At 38.6% G+C, this 22,185-nt stretch overlaps 2 long non-coding RNA genes across 2 annotated transcripts; both read left to right on the forward strand.

Annotated features, from left to right (window-relative positions):
• The first annotated feature begins 109 nt into the window (after positions 1-109).
• Positions 110-16,635, forward strand: LOC140162680 (uncharacterized). Its single transcript, XR_011860327.1, has 3 exons — positions 110-186; positions 10,755-10,864; positions 16,528-16,635. It is a non-coding gene; the product is annotated as an uncharacterized lncRNA (long non-coding RNA).
• LOC140162678 (uncharacterized) lies at positions 16,632-21,425 on the forward strand. The gene is made up of 4 exons (XR_011860326.1): positions 16,632-16,658; positions 18,951-19,083; positions 20,289-20,370; positions 20,990-21,425. It is a non-coding gene; the product is annotated as an uncharacterized lncRNA (long non-coding RNA).
• Positions 21,426-22,185: the final 760 nt, after the last annotated feature.

Raw genomic sequence — 22,185 nt, forward strand, 5'->3', positions numbered from 1 at the left:
AGTTAATCAATATATCGGCAAAGTTGAACCAATCAGGATTCTAGTAAATGACGTCATCTGGAAGACGGACTGCATTTAAGAAAGTTAAAAATCATTGTCTCAGTTTCGGTTGTCAACAAAGTAGTCCAAAATTGGGGCAGAAAGTGGAGTATTTCCACGATTGTGCCCGGCGAGCAGCACGCACAGGTAATACTAAACTTCCTTTACTTCGTTTTAAATGCAGTCGCATGGTTGGTTAATTAAAAAACTCTAAACTCATGAGTCTTATCTTTAAATATTTACATGTTTTAAAATGCCAACGCAATGGCAATGACAATGTGACGTGACATGCAATGCCTGCCCTGATGCATGCATGATGACCGGGATTCGACCTAGTACAGGGAACCCATACCGTAGTAGCTCTGCACAACGGGCAATTAACGGACAATTAAATTAAGGCAGCACCAATACGAAAATGTCATTAAGTCTTATTCAGATTTCCTTTCCTTTGGCAGCTTAACCATCGCACACGTGCGCGACGTCACTCAAGCGTGTGCATTGGACCAAATGATATCTGCAGCTGGGACGGCCAGCAATGCGCTTAATTTGTAAAAGGAAATCTGAATAAAACTTTACCGATTAAAGTCATAATGTACGATCTTATAATATGAATTTGGTTAATTTTTTTCAAACCTAATTTTTTGGCATATTTGTAATGTTTACACATGTCACAACTTGCACCTAAATGGAATCAGCCAAATTTGTTGTGTTTGTAGGTAAACAGAGCAAAGTTCAACATAAAGTCATAATTCATGAAATTATGACTTTATGTCCATATAGAAGAACTGTGTGTTAAGCGGCCAAAATAACAAGCAGGCGTGTTTCTTTCACGTTACCTCGTTATTTCAGCTCAAAATGGACAGAAACCATTCCCGATCATTATTACTAGTATTATTTCAGCATTTTGAGTATATAGGCCTAATGACAAATTTAAAATTTGAAGGAAATCGTACATTAAGCCTTTAATGATGTGTCTGTTTGGTCCGGTTTTTTTTAAAGTTTGTGTTACGGACCACAGGCCTTGCCATCTAGATTTTAAAGGCGAGTGGTCAATCACTCGCAAGCATGATGCTAGGGGAGTGGTCAAATCACTCTCTACATTTTAATCAAATCGCTAGGTCTGAAAAATTATTCATAAATATGAAACAATATTACATGCTGTTCACAAAGCTTCACAATCTTTCTTTCGTATCCAGGGTTTAAGGCTAACTTTAGGCCTACAGTAGATCGGATACAGGATACACTGAAGTGCTGAAACTTGCTTGTAAATTGATATTGGATTCAATTTTGGGCGATTCGCAGCGAAGCGATATTTAGTGACTTTGGCAAGTTTAAAATTGCTCGCTAGAAATTGAGTTTGGGCGGCGGTGGCGACCGAGAGTGATCGCTCGCCTCAAACGGCATGGCCTGGAACTAGATTCGACCATGGGTGGAGGTATATGAATAAATAAATTTTGTTTATATACCTCCATGATTCGACATTACAGCACATGAGCATTGTAGGCCTACTGATTGTACAGACTTAATTCCAATTGAATGAACGCAGCTTTCAATAGCGTGACTTTTTTTCCCCGTACACTGGGTGATGTATGCCAGTGTGTGCGACTGTGCATGAGTAACACGGAAGTGAATCCAACCATGCCAACGCACTCATGAATAATGGTTTAGTACAGGGATCTAGGCTATATTCTGATGTTTTTTATTTTTGGGTGGATCATCGTACAGGCGCAGGCACTGCACAGTACCTGCTTTGGCTGGTTTCCAGTTGTACCCCGAGTTGTACTCGATACTCATGCAGGGCTGTCAACTCTCACGCATTGGCCGTGAGTCTCACGCATTGGGTCACTTTCTCACGGTCTCACGCCAAGGTAGTATAATCTCACGCCAAGGTAGTAAAGCTCACGCAAAAAAGCTGGAAAATGAGTAAAATCTGACGATCGTCATGAATAATTTGTTGCTATGAATTGTACTATATAATGGTTAGCAATTGTATCCAAAAGGTTGTGCGTTCGCGTTGTAGTTTAAAATGCTCAATTACGGTCGCAGTTGGGTCACACCGTCATCGTCCCTATATCTTCGTGTCAAAAATTACCGTGATAGTACGATGAATCCTCACGTTTTTCAACAGCTACGCATGGTGATTTGTTCGAGATAGGCCGAGCGACTCAGGCTAAGCATACAGTTTGAGATTTTGAGAGCCTGCCACACTGTTTCTATTCTATGTTTTTACGATTTTCGCATGATCAGTATATGGCTGGCCGTAACCGCCTGGCGTGGAGCTGCTACGCGTAGCTTACTTTTTCGCTTCGTGGAGCTAAATTGACCAATCATGTTAGATCTTTTCATTACGCTGGAGCCAGTGGATGCATCCTCGTTCCAGAGAGAGAAAACTCTTGCCAAAATTAATGTTTACTATGGGGATTTTAAATGAATCGATTGTAAATAAACCACGACCAGTTGTACAGGATCAATACCATTGTTTGATTAGTGTATAGTCAATGTTACCTTGCATGCAATGCACGTGTCATGTGTGTGGCATGTTTGTTTGTCTACTGTGTCAGGCCAGGATCACTGACACCCACGGTACTGATACTGTCATACTATCACGGTGATCATATTGTTGAATGTTGTTGACTTTAAAATAATCATGATGCAGTCATGTCTACAGTAGAATTCACCACGACCTTTGAAGGACTTAAACCCCATTAAAAGCTATTAAACCAAGATAACACTCAATGAAAACAGCTCAACTATGTTACATCAGATCTTCTCTGGTTAAATACACACTGCACTTGTGTCTGTTTTACCTGTGCAATGAGCTGGTATTATAGTTTCAGTTGGGTGAAAGATTATAAAGCTTAACATAAAGTAACAATACTGTGGGCTTTTGTTTACTTAAATGAGACAATAGTCTGCTTATTGTTAACCAGCGTTCTTGAAAATGAGAAGCTTAATGACTTAACACGGTTTAGAAATAATTTCTTCATATTTTTTGGTGTTATCTGTCGTTTACATATCCTTCCTAAAACACAAAAGTACCAATATTTCCAAACACCTAAATTAGCTAAAAATTTAGGACATGTTAACTTTTCTAGAATTTCAGAGAATACTTTAAATATTGGCGGTTATTTTTTACACAGTGACGTCAACTAGGCAATGGCCTATACTTCTAACATACACGATTTGTAGAGGTCACACGTCAATGGTGAGCGCACTGAGTATTGTGTATAGGAAAACGGACAGTAACTACAGTATGTATGGCCTACTACTAGTACCGGGGGTATATAAAGTAAATCCGAACTGGTTTGCAGTTTGCTGAAGGTCGAATTCCGCAGGCCACAACGTGCAAGTTATACAAATTAGCTCCCGGCGATACACTGCAGATCGCAGAACTGTGTGCATGAGATTCAATTACATGAGTACCGGTATACTAATGCACATACCTGAGAACTTTAAGAAGTTAAGAAGTTGTATGCTGCTTCAGTTTTCCAAATTTAGATCATTTTCATTGAAAATTCGACAAAACAAGACCTGGGGTCATGTGCCATGAATTGGGGTATAGTAAAAGGTGGGGGTGTTACATTTTTTCAGTTTCTTTAGGATGTTTCACCTCAGATCTCAAGAATGAAGAGGGATACTGAACTAGTTTTGGTCTCATATTGGTGCTCATTTATCTAGCTAAAATTGTGGAAAGTAAAAACTTCACACTGTATTTACTTTTTGAGATATTGCAATTCAAACGATGCAGAGTCAGGGGTGGAGGTGCCTACGGTTGAGGTGCCTACGGTTGAGGCATGTGTTAAAGTATAGGGAATATTGATTTTTCGTGCCTCCCGAATTTATTTTTTACTGTAACTTTGTAACCCAGCAAGGTATTGAGATGGATTATGTACCATTGTTTTGGTATTGATGTCTAGTTTACAATGTGACCAGTTTTACTCCAAGCTAGCTAATTTGTTGCAAGTGTGCTGCACTCTTTGTCATGGGTTCTAGGCTTTTCCTATATGTCAGGCCTTGCCGTCCTAGATTTTAAAGGCGAGTGGTCAATCGCTCGCTAGCATTATGCTAAGCGATTGGTCGACCGGTGGTCGAATCACTCTCTAGTATTATGTAGTGGTGAATCACTCTGTAAGTCTGAAAGATCATTCATACCAATATGAAATACTTACGAGGAATAACCTCTCTTTTGTTTTCAGCTAATTTATTGCAATATACCGAATGAATAAATAATATGAAGTGCTGAAACTTGAATGCAAATTGGGTAAAGCGGTGATTCGCAGCGAGCGATATTTAGTGTCTATGGCGAGTGTAAAATCGCGCGCTAGAAATTGAGTTTGGGCGCGCGGTGGCGAGCGCGAGTGATCGCTCGCATCACACGGCAAGGCCTGTATACTTTACTGTACTAAGTATGTACGCGCAAAATGTTCTGAATGTCATATTTCTCAAGTAGTTGGCCTACTTCTGTAAATGTTAACAGTTTTTGAAGGAAATTTGATGAGGAATTCAGATTTGCCATTGGTTTTTGTGTAGAACATGGTGGAAAAATGTTTTGGCTGATTATGTCATTAAAATCATAAAAATTATGTACGACTTTTGAACACCCTGTATCTCAATTAGGCAACATAACTCATCATTATAAGTTTGCTTTTTTTGAAAGTCTACAATGTTATTAGCACATCTAAAAAGGTTTTAGCAGACCAGGTGTTAATGTTAGTAAATAAGAGAGGAACAAAATTGTATACTTTTTGAACCAAAATTTAACTTTTCCACCCTATATGACATTTGTGGCACCCTGTATATTGACCAATTGTTCGTGTGTGTATTCCTGGTACTCTAAGCTTTACAGTGATATATAATTTTATAGGGTTTTGATGAACAGTTTATGAATTACACCAGTTAGTACAAAAACATGTAAATTGTTTGATTTTTAAGTATGTAACTCATTTGGCCCCCAATTCATGGCGCACAACCGAGGCTGCTTTGAGAACTAGCCGTAATGATTTCTAATAAGGCAGCAAATAAGGTCATAATGATCACATAGTCTTCACCAGAGCCAGTTTGGTTCGATCTATCTGCCTGTTTGTGTGCAGGGAGTGGAACCAAACTGGCTGCAGAGAGACTAATTTGACCCATCTGTGTGAAAATCATAATTTTGCTTGTGGCATAGACTTCATAAGGCCGACGGTATTTCTTTTCAAAATTTTTCATTTGGAAAATCATATTCTTTAAAACTTACATAACATAAATGTCATCCCTTTCCAACATTAAGGGCATATCTATTGCAAAAACAAGTTTAACTCCATTCGAATAGAATAATTATTACATTACAAGTTGACACTTGTTGCAAATTCTTTTATTTGTAAAACTTTCTTCTGAAAAAAGACAAAAAGTGTTGTTGAAATGCTGACTCGCACATCCCTTTTCAGCGTTCGAATCGAAATTGATTTCCAATGCAGCAAACTGATGATGTACATTCTATGAAGAGTATTCTCCTCCGAGCCAGTTTGGTTATGCGTAACCAAACTGGCTGTGTAGGACACTATATGTTCACATCTCTCGAGCAGTACATAACACGAGTCCTCAGAGAGCTCTTTTGATGTTCATTCATATATAATCGCAACCTTCAGGTCCACGAAACTCGGAGCTACTTTGAGGACAGAAAATGTGACTCTCGTGCTAGTCTCCTATACAACTAGTTAATTCTGTGGTCCTGACACTCGTGTCACAAATGTGACTCTTGCACTGTCCTCACATCGGTATAGGCCATTTGCACGTTAATTGTACGGAGTGTCGTATCCCCGGGTCCTATCTCATAGTCTATTATCTCTGACTCACCGCTTACAGTTGGTTTTTGCAGAATATCAAGTTTAAACGTCTTATTTTCTCAAAAAAGGAGTTATTTTCATTGTCCTCATAAGGCCAAAAAAAAAATTGTTGTGTTGCCCGCAACCGCCCAACCCTAAATCCTGAAAAATCAGGGTCGGCATTTTTATTTTTTTTATTTTTTTTAAATAATGATTTTTACAGATTTGTTCAAAAAATCAATGTTTTTTACTTAAATTAATATTTTATTGAAAGACTAGTCTTTAATTGATGTCTAACAGGTATCCAGAAGTCAAAATTGGCAAATGTTTCCTAATTGAAGAAGCATTATTTAATATTTGAGGGGATTTTTAAAAAACTGAAGGTTTGAAAAAATAAATAAATAAATAAATCCGACCCTCCGACCCAACTTTCCCATTTTCCCACTTGAGGGAAACACAACAATATTTTGTTTGGCCTAATATTAGCTTGCCAATGATATGATGTTGTCCGAGGAGCACCCTTTAATGCAAAAAGAACAGGTAAATAGTCCTTGGAAATGTGACTAATTCCTTATGGAATTACTGACATTGACAATGACATACAGCTTGATACTGGTAGTGTTCCTGTGTTTTTTGTCTCGCCTGCTGTCTGAACTTTGTTCAGGGAGAGACTTAGTAATCACTATGGTGTGTGTGTGTGTGGGGGGGGGGGTGTGTTCTGAAAAGCTTGTGAACGTGTTATCTTAAGAACCATAAGTGCTATGATGATAAAACTTGATAGGGGGTAGCATGACCAGAGGGTCTCGACCTGATTAGATTTTGAGTGCAAAATATGGTAATTAAGTTCCTAATTTGCATAATTTATGCATAATAAGTAAAATACCTTGTGAACAGATTATCTGGAGATGAGTATGAGGTACAGTGGCGTAACTTGGTGGGAAGTAGCGTGGCCAGGTGTTCTGCACCTGATTTGATTTTCAGCGCAAAATATGCTAATTAAGTGCCTAATTTGCATAATTTATAAAATGCATATTTGATGTGTATCAAGCAAAAAACCTTAAGGTAAAAATTTTGAACAGTCATTTCAGTGTCATCCAAGGTCACCAAAGGGTCATCTGAGGTCAAATTACTGGCTTATGGGCATGAAACTTGGTGGGTACTTTCAACATTCAGAGCCAAATTTTTGGAAGGTCATATCAGGGTCATCCAAGATCACCCAGGGGTCATCTGAGGTCAAATTACTAAAAACTGTTGTATGGGCATGAAATTTGTTGAGTACAATCAACATTTAGAGACAAATTTTTGGAAGGTCATTTTGGGGTCATCCAAGGTCACAGGGGTCAACTGAGGTCAAATTACTAAAAACTGTCATATGGGCATGAAACTTGGTGGGTAAATTCATTATTTAGAGGCAAATTTTTGGCAGGTCATTTTGTGGTCATCCAGGGGTCAGCTGAGGTCAAATTACTAAAAACCATCATATGGGCATGAAACTTTGTGGGTACAGTAAACATATAGAGCCAAATTTTTGGAAGGTCATTTCTGGTCACCATGGGTCATCTGAGGTCAAATTAGTACAGTCACCATCAGCTAGATAATCGTGCCCAGCCGAGAACCGCCAAATTCATTAAGACAAAACCTCTACCAAAAGTAATCGCAAAAGCAGGTGGTCGCGAAATCAGGCGAGACTTGTGGTTCGAGAACCGCCTTGTATTGATGATGAGCATCATGATCATGTAATAAATTGATATCGAATGAAAGGTCCTTTTTTTCTCATTTAAACATATTGAAATTTGCAGTTCCAAATTGGTGTATTTGCGAAATGTAAATACACCAATTTCAGGTAATAGGCTTCACGAGCGGGACTTGGACTCCTGGGACGCACTCCCAACCTTAATTACTGGTAGTCGCGACTACAACAATTGAAAAGCAAAAGTCGACTATCGCAACTATATTTTTATGTTAAAAAATCGTGTTAAAAATGCCAGATATCCGCAACAAAACCAACCAAATACAAACTGCAAAAAATCAGTACCTTACTATCTTAAATAGACAGCAAGTTGCGTGCATTGTAATCTACAGTAGCCAGCAAGTTGTATACCTTGCTATCTTCAGTAAACAGCAAGTTGTATACCTTGCTATCTACAGTAGACAGCAAGTTGTATGCCTTACTATCTACAGTAGACAGCAAGTTGTATACCTTACTATCTTCAGTAGACAGCAAGTTGCATACCTTGCGATCTTCAGTAAACAGCAAGTTGTATACCTTATTGTCTACAGTAGAGCGACAAGTTGTATACTTGATATCTACAGTAGACAGCAAGTTGTATACCTTACTATCTACAGTAGACAGCAAGTTGTATACCTTGCTATCTTCAGTAGACAGCAAGTTGTATACCTTGCTATCTTCAGTGAACAGCAAGTTGTATACCTTACTGTGTACAGTAGACAGCAAGCTGTATGCCTTGCTATCTAGAGTAGACAGCAAGTTTTTTTTACTTTACTATCTTCAGTAGACAGCAAGTTGTATACCTTACTGTCTTAAGTAGACAGCAAGTTACATGCATTGCTATCTACAGTAGATAGCAAATTGTATGCCTTGCTATCTACAGCAGACAACAAATTGCATGCATTGCTATCTACAGTAGAAAGCAAGTTGTATGCCTTAGTATCTTCAGTAAGCAGCAAGTTGTATGCCTTACTATCTTCAGTTGACAGCAAGTTGTACACCTTACTATCTACAGTAGACAGCAAGTTGTATAGTATACTTTACTATCTTCAGTAGACAGTAAGTCGTATCACGGTACCTTACTAACCCTAACACTGGACCCTGCTTTTTGGGATCGGAAGTCAAAGAAGATCCGAAAAAGTCAAGGAGAAGAAGAATTTTTGAGTGTTAGGGTTAGGGTAGGCTCTAATCTGGAAAAATACATCGCAGTTAACCCTAACACTGGACCCTGCTTTTTGGGATCGGAAGTCAAAGAAGATCTGAAAAAGTCAAGGAGAAGAAGAATTTTGACTTGGCACCCCGTGATTGAACCTTTGACCCCTTGCATGCCAAGCACACGATCTCGGACCGGTAGCTACGGGTTATTGCTGCCCGCCAGCAATTCCGTGCGCATATAACACTTAGGGTGATTGCGTCATCGCAGACCCTGGGATTCATGCATGCGCAGATTTTTTCATCGTAAGATTTTTGGGTGTTAGGGGTAGGCTCTAATCTGGAAAAATACATCACAGTTAACCCTAACACTGGACCCTGCTTTTTGGGATCGGAAGTCAAAGAAGATCCGAAAAAGTCAAGGAGAAGAAGAATTTTTGACTTGGCACCCCGTGATTGAACCTTTGACCCCTTGCATGCCAAGCACACAATCTCGGACCGGTAGCTACATCGGGTTATTGCTGCCCGACCAGCAATTCCGTGCACAGATAACACTTAGGGTGATTTGCGCCATCGCAGACCCTGGGATTCATGCATCATGAGATTTTTTCATCGTAAGATTTTGTAAGATTTTTGGGTGTTAGGGCTACAGTAGATAGCAAATTGTATACCTTGCTATCTACAGTATACAGCAAGTTGCATTCATTGCTATCTACAGTAGACAGCAAGTTGTATGCCTTATAATTACTATCTTCAACAAGCTGTATACCATGCTATCTACAGTTTGTATGCCTTGATATATTCAGTAGACAGCAAGTTGCATGCCTTGATATCTTCAGTAGACAGCAAGTTGTATGCCTTCTTATCTACAGTAGACAGCAAGGTGTATGTATGGTCAGTATGCAACAAGATCCATGCTTGCTTCCTTCAGAAGACAACAAGTTGCCTACTGACTACTGAAAATACATCTAGCAAGGCATAGAACTGTTTACTGTGGAAAGCAAGCATATAATGTGTTGCCTGCCAAAGATAAAGGCAGCAGTCTACTGTGTATAGCAAGGTATACAACTTGCTGTTACTGAAAATAGTAAGAAAACAACTTGCTGCCTACTATAGATAGTAAGACATACCAACTTGTTGTCTATTAAAGAAAGCAAGCATCGAATGTGTTGCCTACCAAAAATACATATTATCATGAGCAACAAAGTAGTCAATGAAGACCCTTGGATTTTGAGGGATACTGTGCTAGATATCTTGCACAGAAAACATAGACCCTTGATTGTCAAAGGAATTGTTAGCTCTTATGAAGCCTTTGTTGAGCTAAAGAATTTCTATGACATATCACATTTGTATTTTTCTTATTGCGACAAAATGAAATGGTGTTTTGTTTTTATCTGCCCTAGGATGTTGGCTCTTTACAAATCAGAGATGTTATTTCTCTTGACCTGCACATAGATAAGAACCGGGGGGGGGGGGGGTACTCAAGTTTGGTTTTGGTAGGGAAGTGCCGCTGAGAATTTCAAAGTGGACCCATAAATATACCAATTTTTCAAGAAATTTGGACCCATTTATATATACCAAAAGTCAAAATTTTCGGCCAAATTTAACCCAAATTGTCTTAGTTTTTACAAATTTTCCCAAAATTTTGTGAAAATTTTGGCTAGATTAAGGAAAAATTGGGCTATTTTCCGAAAAAATTGAGAAAATTTTGAAAAAAGGACCCATTTATACCAAAATAGGCTTTGAAAATGGGGCCAATGATATACCAAAAGGCTGAAAATGCTACCCATATTTATGCACGTCCCGTATGGTCATTTGTACTGAGAACCCCCCGGGATAAGAATAGCTTCATGGTGCTGATATGGGTGAATGTGATGGATGTGTGGAAATTGCTCACCATTATATTGTACTTTGTGGATGTGAAATCAGTAGCTTCAGTAAATGATATAATAGTTTCCCTGAAAAAATGTGAATGTTACTTTAATTTGTCTCATTAAGTGTGTTATTGGATGGTATTTCTTTCTACCTAGGAAAGGGACTTCTACTAGCCTCATGACCAGGACAACAGACAGTTCAAAGAAGATGAGACTGATATTTTCTTCCTAGAACCAGTGGATACTGGGTATCAATTTGCAGAATGGTAGGTTTATAACATAAGCGGAAACATCATTTACTAGCACAGTATTGATGCAGGATACTGTCAAGGAACTAAGGGATATTCTGTGCCCATCATTGTCAAGGGTTCACAGCCATTCTGGGAAATCAGGGAAAATTGAAAGTTTAGCTTAACAATTTGCCACATGTTGGCCCTGTTGAGTTCTTGCATTAGATGCATCAACATCTTAATTTGCATGAATTGATTTGTCTAATTTCTCTCATGAAGTATCACCTAGTTGTCAACTTGTAAAATATGCTGAAAATAAAATAATATTCAAATCCAATAGTGTAATCAAACTTGGGCATAGCTGCTCTATAGACATACCGGTGTATCAGCCATTTTTGACAAGATGAGATAAGATCAGATTCATAATCTATGTATAAAGCTCTACATTCTGACAAACGTTCAAGACATGCATGTCATTAATTAATTGGGGTGCACTGCTCAGTCCGACACGCCGCTAGTCCGACATGCTGCTAGTTCGACAACACAAATTCCCTTACTTAGAGGTGCGTCAGTCCGAAAATGCATGGCGCTAGTTCGAAAAAAAGCATTCGCTAGTCCGAAAAAAAAGCATTCACTAGTCCGAAAATGAAAATCACTGCAACAGTACGACACACCGCTAGTCCGAATCCGAAATACACTGCGCTAGTCCGAATTTGGAAAATACTTCTTCAGTCCGACACTGCGCTAGTCGAAACTGAAAACCATGGCGCTAGTTGAAACTGAAAACTGCAGCGCTAGTCCCAATCTGAAATACACTGCGCTAGTCCGTATCTGAAAAACACTGCGCTGTGTTTCCCCTAATTCAAATTCGGACTAGCGCAGTGTTTTTCAAATTCGGACTAGTGCAATGGTTTTCAGTTTTGCACTAGCGCAGTGTTTTTTAGGTTTGGCGTATCTCACTCAATGAAATAATTGTGTACAACATTCCCTGTGTTTTGGATGACATAGTGGCGTATCATGACATACATGTACGCCATTATGTCGTAAATATGTGACATACACCACTATTTTGGTATGTCGCGGTTGTGTGGCTAATATGGATATGAATTCAACTATTATTTGATACTGGCGTATCACATGTCCTATGTCAATTTTCAATTATAGGTTAATGAACACGTATTACTTATTGGGAGAGAAATTAGACAAAATAATGCACTTGCGCTGATGTTGATCGTCTAATGCACGAGCCCGGAAACTCGTGATTTTACTTTAACAAATTATCACTAAACACTACAAATTTTGGAAAACAGAACCATATATAAATGCATCAACCCGCCCGAAAAATGAATCAATTCTACGCACCGCAAATGCGCGCGAAACACAGCGAGTAGTAAGAGGAGTACACAATATACACAATCAATGCATGTTTCGCACTTTTCTAACAGCTTTTCTGATTGGCTGCTTTGATATAGGAGTGTATGAATGGAGAATAATGTTTCAAAAATAAGTTTAATGACTCTCTCTCTCTCTAGGTGCCATATTCTAAGACGTTGGCGATCATGTCATGCCACAATTCTCTGTTATAAGCCATCTCCAGAAGCTCTGTCGCTTTATGTTCAGCTCCCCTTTCTTTTAGCCAGTGTTTCAGATTTGATAACCACATCACTCTCTTCCTGCCTCTGCTCCTTGTTCCTTCTATTCTTCCTGTCAATACTAGGTTCTCGAAACCATCCTTTCTGAGGATATGACCAAGGAATTTGAGCTGCTTAACTCTGATTTCACGTAACAGGGCTCTTCCTGTTCACATTTGCTCTTCTTAGGACATCGTCATTAGACACTTTATCAGTCCACGGGATCTTCATCATTCTTCTAAGGAACCACATCTCGCAGCTCTCCAATTTTCTTTTAATGTCTGTTGCTATTGACCATGCTTCACTTCCATACATTAATACAGGGACGCCATAGCAGTTTAGTACCCGAATTCTGGTCTCCATACCGAGGGCACTGTTTTTTAGGATCTTGTCTAACTTTGAGAACGCAGACTTAGCCAGTGCAATCCTTCTCTTAATCTCCTTAATACATCTGGCATCTTCTGTGATTAGACTGCCAAGGTAGATGAAGGAGGAAACTTGCTTAATTCTTTGATCTTTCACCTTCAATATGCATGTTGGGCTTTCAGTCTTTGATACCACCATACATTCTGTCTTCTTGCAATTTAAAGATAAACCTTTCCTCTCACTTTCCTGAACCACCACATCAAGAAGCCTTTGCAGATCCTCCTCAGACTCAGCTAATAGGACAGTGTCATCTGCATATCTTATGTTCGTGATGTTATGTCCACCTATACTGAGACCATTTTCCTTTTCTAGTTCCCTTAGAATCAGCTCACTGTAATAATTAAAGAGATCTGGTGACATCACACATCCCTGTCTGACTCCTCTCTTAATGCTTGTATATTCACTACAATCTCCATCCACCCTTATGCACGCTGTTTGGTTCCAATAAAGGTTCTGCAACAGTCGCAGATCCTTTCCATGCAGGTCTAGCCTGCCAAGATCTTCAAAAAGCTGATCATGTCTCACCTTGTCAAAGGCTTTTGAGTAGTCAATGAAACACATGAAAACATCCTTCTGCATCTCTACCGCTCTCTCTGTTATCATTCTCAAGACATAAATCGCATTCCTGGTACCAGCATCTTCTACAAAGCCGAACTGCTCTTTACCAATCTCAGGTTTTATTCTACTTCTTGCACGGAGTAACAGGATTCTTAGAATTATCTTTGTAACATGGCTCATAAGGCTAATTATGCGGTGTTGTTCACAATCCACAGCTGCTCTTTACCAATCTCAGGTTTTATTCTACTTCTTGCACGGAGTAACAGGATTCTTAGAATTATCTTTGTAACATGGCTCATAAGGCTAATTGTACGCCTGTACGGTGTTGTTCACAATCCACAGCGCCAGGTTTCTTGGGAAGAGCAATAAAGATTGATTTGCTCAGGTCTTCCAGAAATATCCCGTCATCATACATTCTGTTGATGACTCCTGTCAGTTTCTCAATTCTATAATCCTCTAATGCTTCAATCATTTCAACAACTATTCCATCTGGCCCAGCAGCCTTATTTCTGCTCATCATTTTTATAGCTGATCAAACATCTGACTGCAATATCTTTGGACCCTCAATAGAATCGGGAAAGCTTGGCAAACCATCCCTTACATCGTGAAATAACTCCCCAGCATATTTAATCCATCTTTTCATTACATCATCTTTCCCTACCAGCATATTACCATTCTTTGCCTTGATGCACCCAGAGCTTGAACAGCCTGATTTCCTGCCTGAGATCTCATTTATCCTCTGGTACACATTCCGATTCTCTCCAAATTGACTCTCAATTTTGGCACATTCACTATTCAGCCAGGTATCTATATTCTTTCGAATCCCTGTCCATGATCTTTTGCCTGTCTCTCATCATTGATAGAATTTCTTCTGTCATCCACTTGCTTTTACTTTCTCTCTTCTTCTTTGGCAGGCATTCCTCTGCTGTTTCAACCAAGATATCCCTCATTGATTCCCATGTCATCTCTTCTCCTTCGTCTGTAAGTTGCTCAAACCTGTTCTCCACTTTGATGGAATACTCCATTCGGATCTCTGGTTTCTTCAGCTGTTCAAAATCTAACTTCTTCGTGATCTTCGCTCTCTTCAACTTTCTCAGCTTACAGCGAAGTGTGCATACTACTGGAATATGATCACTTCCGCAGTCTGCCCCTGGATGTGTCTTCGCATGTTTCACTGCTCTTCTAAATCTGTCATTAATGGTTATGTAATCTATCTGGTTCCTTGTGCGATCCCCAGGGCTCTTCCATGTATATATTCTTCTGGGGTGCTCCTTAAACCAAGTGTTTGTGATTACCATGTTGTTTGCTTCACACCACTGCACCCATCTATCACCACGCTCATTTCTTTCTCCAAGTCCAAACTCGCCTACTGTTTTGCCATCTTGTCCTTGCCCCACCTTTGCATTCAAATCTCCCATGATCAGTTGTATTTCATCTGATTTGCACTGAGACTTTGCTTCCTCCAGTTTATCATAAAAAGCATCAATCTCCTCTGCTGTGGGAGCATATACTACAATAACAGAGATATTGAAAGGTTGTCCTTGTAGTTTGACCAGCAAAACTCTCTCACTTACAGTCCAATAGCCCAGCACACATTTAGCCATATCTGCATCTAGCATTAGCCCAACTCCTTTCTCATGCTTGTCACCACCTGCATAAATCATCTTGAAGTCATCGATTTTGAAGTCTCCATTATTTGTCCACCTGGTTTCATTTATTCCTAGTATGTTGATTTTAAGTCGGGTCATCTCTTGCTTAACATTTTCGAGCTTCCCACTCTGGTTAAGAGTTCGCACATTCAGGTTCCAACTCTGATGATCTTACTTTTTCGCAAGATGACCTTACTATTTCGAACAGTAGCTAGCTGACGGTCTGGGCCCACCTGCTCTCCATGGGACACCCTACCGGGCGAGGAGCCGTCCACATTATGTTCCACAGCCCCCTTCACGCCGTTAGTCTCTAACATCAAATTGTGACCTTACATGATTATTCTTGGGAAACAATAAGTGAAGTGGTATCCCGTTGCCTTCTTCAATGCAGCATTGACAGCCGTGTTTGGGGTTCCCAAAACGCCCATCACTAAATCAAGTACTGCCGATATCCTTGAATATATTAAGGGGCGCCAAGAACTTCGTACTACATCGCTGCTGCTCGATGCAGGGCTAACCATGTATCAGGGTTGAGCCTGTTATTGATCCTGCCGATCCTGTTGGTGCCATCCAACATCAACTGGCCCCTAAGATTCCATGGTCCTCTTTTAGTCGGCTTTTACGACACGCAGAGATTACGCAGGAGGAATTCTTCAACAGCCCGTCCCCAGGCTGTGAGACATCAAATAGACGAAAAATATTTACCTAACTCAATGCCTAAAGGATATAAAGGAAAGGTTTCAGCATTTAGTCCAGTTGCCACCCATACTGAATCATATGGGGATACACCTGGTCGCCTGCCGAGGAGATCTGTGTGTATGTACCCCTCAGTGGCATCAGTGAAGTCTCGATTTTTCCCAGACTCAGGTGTCTCTACCCTACAGAAGTACCTGAAACAGGTATTCTGTCCTACCACGCAAATGAAGCTGAAGACTAAAACTAAAAATAAGCCCTAGCCCTAGGCAACTGGATGCTGAGAAGGAGGAAGAACTAGTGTAAGCAGGAAAACACATGGAGCACCCAAAGGATAATAAAAACATCCAGTGGGAAACCCAGCCCCTTAAGATGGTAGTAGGGTGCTGGTAAGGGTAACTTTCAGCTCATGGCTATAGCCTCCACGGCTATAGCCTCCCCTTAATGACTAATTACAATTATTTTATACATTAAATGTAACTTAAATATTTAATATTTTCATATCCATTCAAGAAAAGGGGACATTTTAATCGAAGCAGTGTATGACAAACAGTTTTAAAAAAGTTTAAAAATTCAGATGCAATTATCTCAAAATGACCATTTTCGTGATACGCCACTATGTCTTATGACTGACGAGATAATATGGGGTGCTCACTACCTGTATCTTCGGACGACCTATTTTGGACAGCCATCTCAATTTTTTTAAATGGTCAACAATTCGTTTTCCCTTTCTCTTCTTTAGATCTTGGAGCTGTTATTGCCTGTTCTGATTGAACAAGGAATTGTATCTAGTTGGTAAAGACAGAGGAAAGGGCAAATAATGCCCTTGGGGTGCTCAACAAAGGCAGATGTTGCTAAAGAAAAAGCATGCAGGTAAAGAGGTTTATTATTAAATATGATTAGATTTGTAATGTATAGTATAGCATGTTATAGAATTATTAAATGTACAAGTTTAATAGACTAGACAAAATTTCAATAGTTCAGGTTTCATAGGGCATTTGTTAGTAAAAGTAAAAGTTGATAAGGAGCCGTCCATAATTTCCACCATTTTCACATACGTACAAAGCGTCGTAACTTTTCCCCCTCCCTCCCTCAAGTTATGCACAAACAGGCGAAGGGTTTCCATGAGTAGGCCTACTACTAATAGCAAAATTGAGGTATTGGATTGGGGTTGGGGTTAGAGTTTAGGTTAAGGGTTTGATTAGGTTTAGGGTTATATTAGTGTTCCAGCAGGACAGTTGGTTCTGGATTAATGTTTTTACAGATAAGTTTGAGAAATGCTGAAAAAAACTTACTTTTTAAACCATATTTCCATGAAAACGAAAGCCATTAATAGATTAAAATATAGCTTAAAATGCAGCCCGAATCTAAACTAAATTACCAATGTACTCCAAAATCTGCTGAGCATCCTATATACTCTCTTTTCCACTAAGAACCCCGGGATTACATCATATATAGGGGGATCCAGGGACATCCCTTTGGCATGTTTGATGTATGTTCTTGCAATTAAAGTATGGATTTCATGTCTTTTGTCAGCGTTTTGCAAAACAATCCATGCTAGAGCCTTTGCTGCCATTGATCCTAGCGCAGATAGTAAATACTTTTTTAAGTATTTTGGTTTGAAATAAACTAAGCATAATGTAAAATAGGACCACGGTGCATATTAGACTTACTCAAAATTCAAGAGAAAATCATTGTTTACATGGCATGTTATAGAAATAATATTGTTAAAACAAATTGAATTTTAGGTCAATTGGTTATAACTTATGAATTAAAATTGGAAAATACCATTATTTGTCACTTCCATTTTTTTTTTATTGCTTTTAAAAAAAACAAATCGCCATTTTCTAACGAATATGCTCAGGATGCCCCTCCCTCTTTTGTACGCTTTGTACATAAGTGAAAATGACGAAAATAATGGACGGCCTCTAATCTAGGTATATTTACTAATTTGGACATGCCGAATCCAAAAAAAGGTGGTGAGCAAGCGTTATTTTGAGTCTATGACCCTCAAAATGGCCCCATAGGGTTATACAGGGGTCAAAAATTAAGCATGCTCTGATTTCTCTCATTAGCATATCAAATTAATATGTCTAGTTATAAGGATCACCAAAATATAAATTTTGTGTGTGTACGATCTGTGGTTGCCCAATGCCCAGTTATGTACCAAAAAGGGTCATATGTCAATTTTGAATTTCAAAAATTAAAGTTGGCCCAATTTTCATGAAATTTGTACCAAATTGTTTGTTTAGCTTCAGGCTGTGAGAAAAAGATAGGTTTTTACTATCGGTGATGTATAGTTAAAATGTTATGGGACAAAAATGTTATAGGTCTATAGGTTCTAATATATTAGCAATTGTCCTGTTAAATCAGTTTATCAGTTCTACCCAGTAACTATACATCACAGATAGTGGAAACCTATCTTTGGATTCAGCAGGTCCAAATTAGTAAAGATACCTAGGTGATCAACTTTTACTAAAAATGTTTCAACAATTTTATATATTTGAGATTTTCCTCTAGACTATAAAAACATATACCAATTATGATCTGATCTACTCAAACCAAAGTTGGAAATTTAGAAAATTGAGTTATCACCATCACTAACTTATTCAGTAGCTAAGCTTATTGATGTTGAAATCCCTAGTCACTGCTTTAGGCCTACTTGGTTAGAAAGTTAGGAACATTTTGTTTGCCTATTTTCCTTTGTTTTTGTACTATTTTTGTCCTTATTTTGTGTCTATTGTGAAGTTTATCAAAAGGGACAATTTTAGAGCAAAATTTCCAATGACAAGTAGCAGGTTAATATCGGTAAATACAACATCTGTAGCGGTGCATTTTTATGCAAGAATGGGATTCTACTATAATAATTTGGTAATAAACTGGATGGAAGTTGAAAATTTGTCCATGCAATTTAAGGCATATGCCAGTTTTAAGCTTATTCTCATGACATGGCATGTAAATTTTGGTCACTTTTTCAATGAAAAAAATTATGGGGCGTTTATTAGAGTGGGTGCATTTATTAGGAACAAGACAGTAATATGATGGAGGTAAGTGTTTGGCATAAAGAAGCATCAATGTTATTTCTTTCATGCAAAATATTTGAAGAGAAATAGGTAAATACAATTATTAACAAAATAAGATTGAATTAAATTCTTTTTATTACAGTAAGCCCTTGAGAGCATTGATCATGCATCTGGATCTGGGATTGGTACATCCCATTCCTTACACATGAAAATGGTGGTTCTGCAACATGTGCTGCTGATCCCAATGATGAACTTCAAATTTGAAATGGAGAGAGGTAAATTGAAAGATGTCTGTAGACCCCGTTTAACATGAAAAAGTGGTCATGTTTGTAAATTTGGACCATATAGGATATTGTTATCCTGATGATTAGAGAGAGGGTGCATTTTAGTCTTCATGCTTTCTATCTGTTTACTTTGATATCATACACACTGGTCTATGTCTTCTTTGTGCTATTTATCTATTTACTTTTGATAATTATTGAGGGCCTGCTTTTGACTATGGATGAATCTTATCTCTTTCTTCCATGTGTTGACCATGCATGTCTACATCTGTTTACTAATGATATCATGATATGCTTCAAGAAATAGTAGGAAGAGAGAGTTTTCATGCTATACAACGCAGAGTTTAGTGTATAAATTATATATTTGTTTGGCTTATAATTGGTGAAAAATAGAGACCTATTTGATTTGATTTGTACCGGGTTCTGACAACCCCGGATAACCCAAGAAAACCTCTATTGAAGCTTATTTCCATTGGGGTCCATTTGAACACCGGGACAGGTTGGGAACAGTCAGGGGTTAACTAACACCCTACTCTTTCGAAACTGTCTGCGAAATACATGTACAGGTATGGCTCTCTGCGCACGGGACCAACAGCTTAACGTCCCCTCCGAAGGACAGAGTACTTTCATGATTCATTTACCCAATTCTAAATGAACCATGGGGAGAGCGGAAGTCCGAATTTAATCTACCGAAATTAATTTCAGACTTTTTTTTCCAAGTCAATATCCCAGCAAATCACCTCCACCGGGAATTGAACCCGGGACCTCATGTACTAAAGGCAAGTACCCTAACCATTGCGCCACGCTCTCCCACATACGCTCTATAACATCATGTATTGATATAGAATGGCATGCACGCAGTTGGGTGGAGCATTTATGCTATTTGTGTGTTGCATAATGCATGGCTTGTGCATTTATGTGAATTTACACAAGCGTAAGTTAGGACTTTCTTAGTGCGTGCAATAATAATAATACAGAATAATTCTTGCCAATTTTAGGCTCAACAAACTTTAGTCAACGACCCCCTGAAAGCAGTCTGAAATGATAAATTAACATATGGTGTGTTCATGGGATTTGGGCAAATGGTCGCCTGCTTGCATATATTATATATCAGCTGAGATTATTACCTGAGATGTGTCCTAATCCTATGCAAATAATATTGACATTTTCAAATACTTGTTTTAATCTTAATTTTTCAGCATTAATAATAGCTTTGATGGGATGGATGATTCACTGAACCAATATGGATAGTGTGTAAGAAGGGATACCTCTGATTGTAAGGTAAATAGGTTATTCTGTTGAAGATTAGTTGGCTGAGCTCTACCCCTTGCAACAAATTAGAAAACCACAAAAGAATACCTTCCCTGATTTTTGAAATTCCAGATTTGTTGATCTTTACAAGTTTGATAAAATAGTTGTTCACACTTCTAAACATCTTTAGAACATAACTGCGTTAAAGGCCCATATAAAAATAACAGATGTGGAAATAGGAGTATAAACTGACCAGTAGATACCAGTTGTAGTCCAACTAATTCATGGCATATTAGATGGCCTAGGGGAAAGTTGTCCCATATTTGCAAGACTATCCTTGCCTTCAAGGTGAAACAAACCTACTCATGTTACCCTCTGGCCATGGGCTGGCCTGGTGTCAGATCTTACCCAGGGAAAGATGACATTCCAATATTGGCCTTTAAGCCCACCAAGGTTTTTTTAATAGTATTTCAGTCTTAATACATTCGTAAAATAACATTTAAAATCCATCTATTTTGCTGCTTAACTAAAAGAAATTACAAGCATGCAATGAAATGATGCATATACGACGTATTTGATGTGTATTCAATTTAGACCATTGGCATTATTTAAGTTACATTAACTCAGTTTCATCTTTTGTTCTTGACAGCGAAGAAGAATCAGTAACACAAATGGAAGGACAGGAATGATAATGACATTCAATATGTGGCTTGGTGTGTTGCTGTGAACAAGGCCCTGGACTGTAAAATGTGGTCTAGCCCACTACAGAGCATGAAACAAATTTTGAGGCATATATCGCCATTGGAGTGGCGAGATTGTGTCACCAGCAAAACAACATTTGAAATCTGTATATTTTACTGCTTCACTAAAAGATATTACATCGCATTGTCAGCACCCTGACTTTGTGACGGCATCACATACAATACATGTTCATGGAGTGACAGTCATGATGATGATGCCTGAATAGACATTTCCAAGTCGTATATACCAAGAGCAATAGGACATAATGTAATAATTTTGTATTCTGGGAACTTCCAGTTGTTGACAATTGATACAAGTGAATTAAACAGTGTACAAATTTGCAATTATCAGACTGATTATCTGGTCACATTTGAGCTTTTAAAACACTACATGCAAGTCCAGTGGTGACACTACGGGGGGAAGGGGGCACACACACACTTTTGAGGCAAAATTATGTCAATTTCCACTTTTTGCTGCAATTTAGGGCAAGATTTGTAGATTTTCCCCCATGAAATTCACTGGTGCCGCCACTGTGCAAGTCTGGTTTTGCACTCTATGATTTCAATTGTGTGGTTGCTTTTTATCAACACATTGATCTCTTTACAGTACTGTCTTTATAATTTACACATTTGCCATTTGCACAATGTTTCCTTTATTCCAAAAACAATGAAATGTATGGAAAACAAATATTCATCATATACTTAAGGGGGTACTACACCTCTGGCCAAGTTTGTGCCTATTTTTGCATTTTTCTCATAAATTATAGCGCATTGGTGACAAGTAAGATATGTATATTATTGGGGCAAGGACTACAATTACTGCATTGAAAATTCAGGAACTCAAGGCAAGTAGTTATTGATTTACTGATCAAATACTGGTTTTCCCTCATTTTTGACTGTAACTCCACAACTGTTGTCTGTGCTGAAATAAAATTTCAAGTGCAGTAGTTGTAGTCCTTGCCCCTATAATATACATATCTTACTTGTCATCAATGCTCTATAATTTTTGAGAAAAATGCAAAAATAGGCACAAAATTGGGCAGGGGTGTAGTACTCCCTTAAAGATAAGAAATTCCTTTTGAGTAAATGCAGTTTAAAAATACTG

The sequence above is a fragment of the Amphiura filiformis genome, chromosome 10 (genome assembly GCF_039555335.1).
Source record: "Amphiura filiformis chromosome 10, Afil_fr2py, whole genome shotgun sequence".
In the NCBI taxonomy this organism is placed as follows: Eukaryota; Metazoa; Echinodermata; class Ophiuroidea; order Amphilepidida; family Amphiuridae; genus Amphiura; species Amphiura filiformis.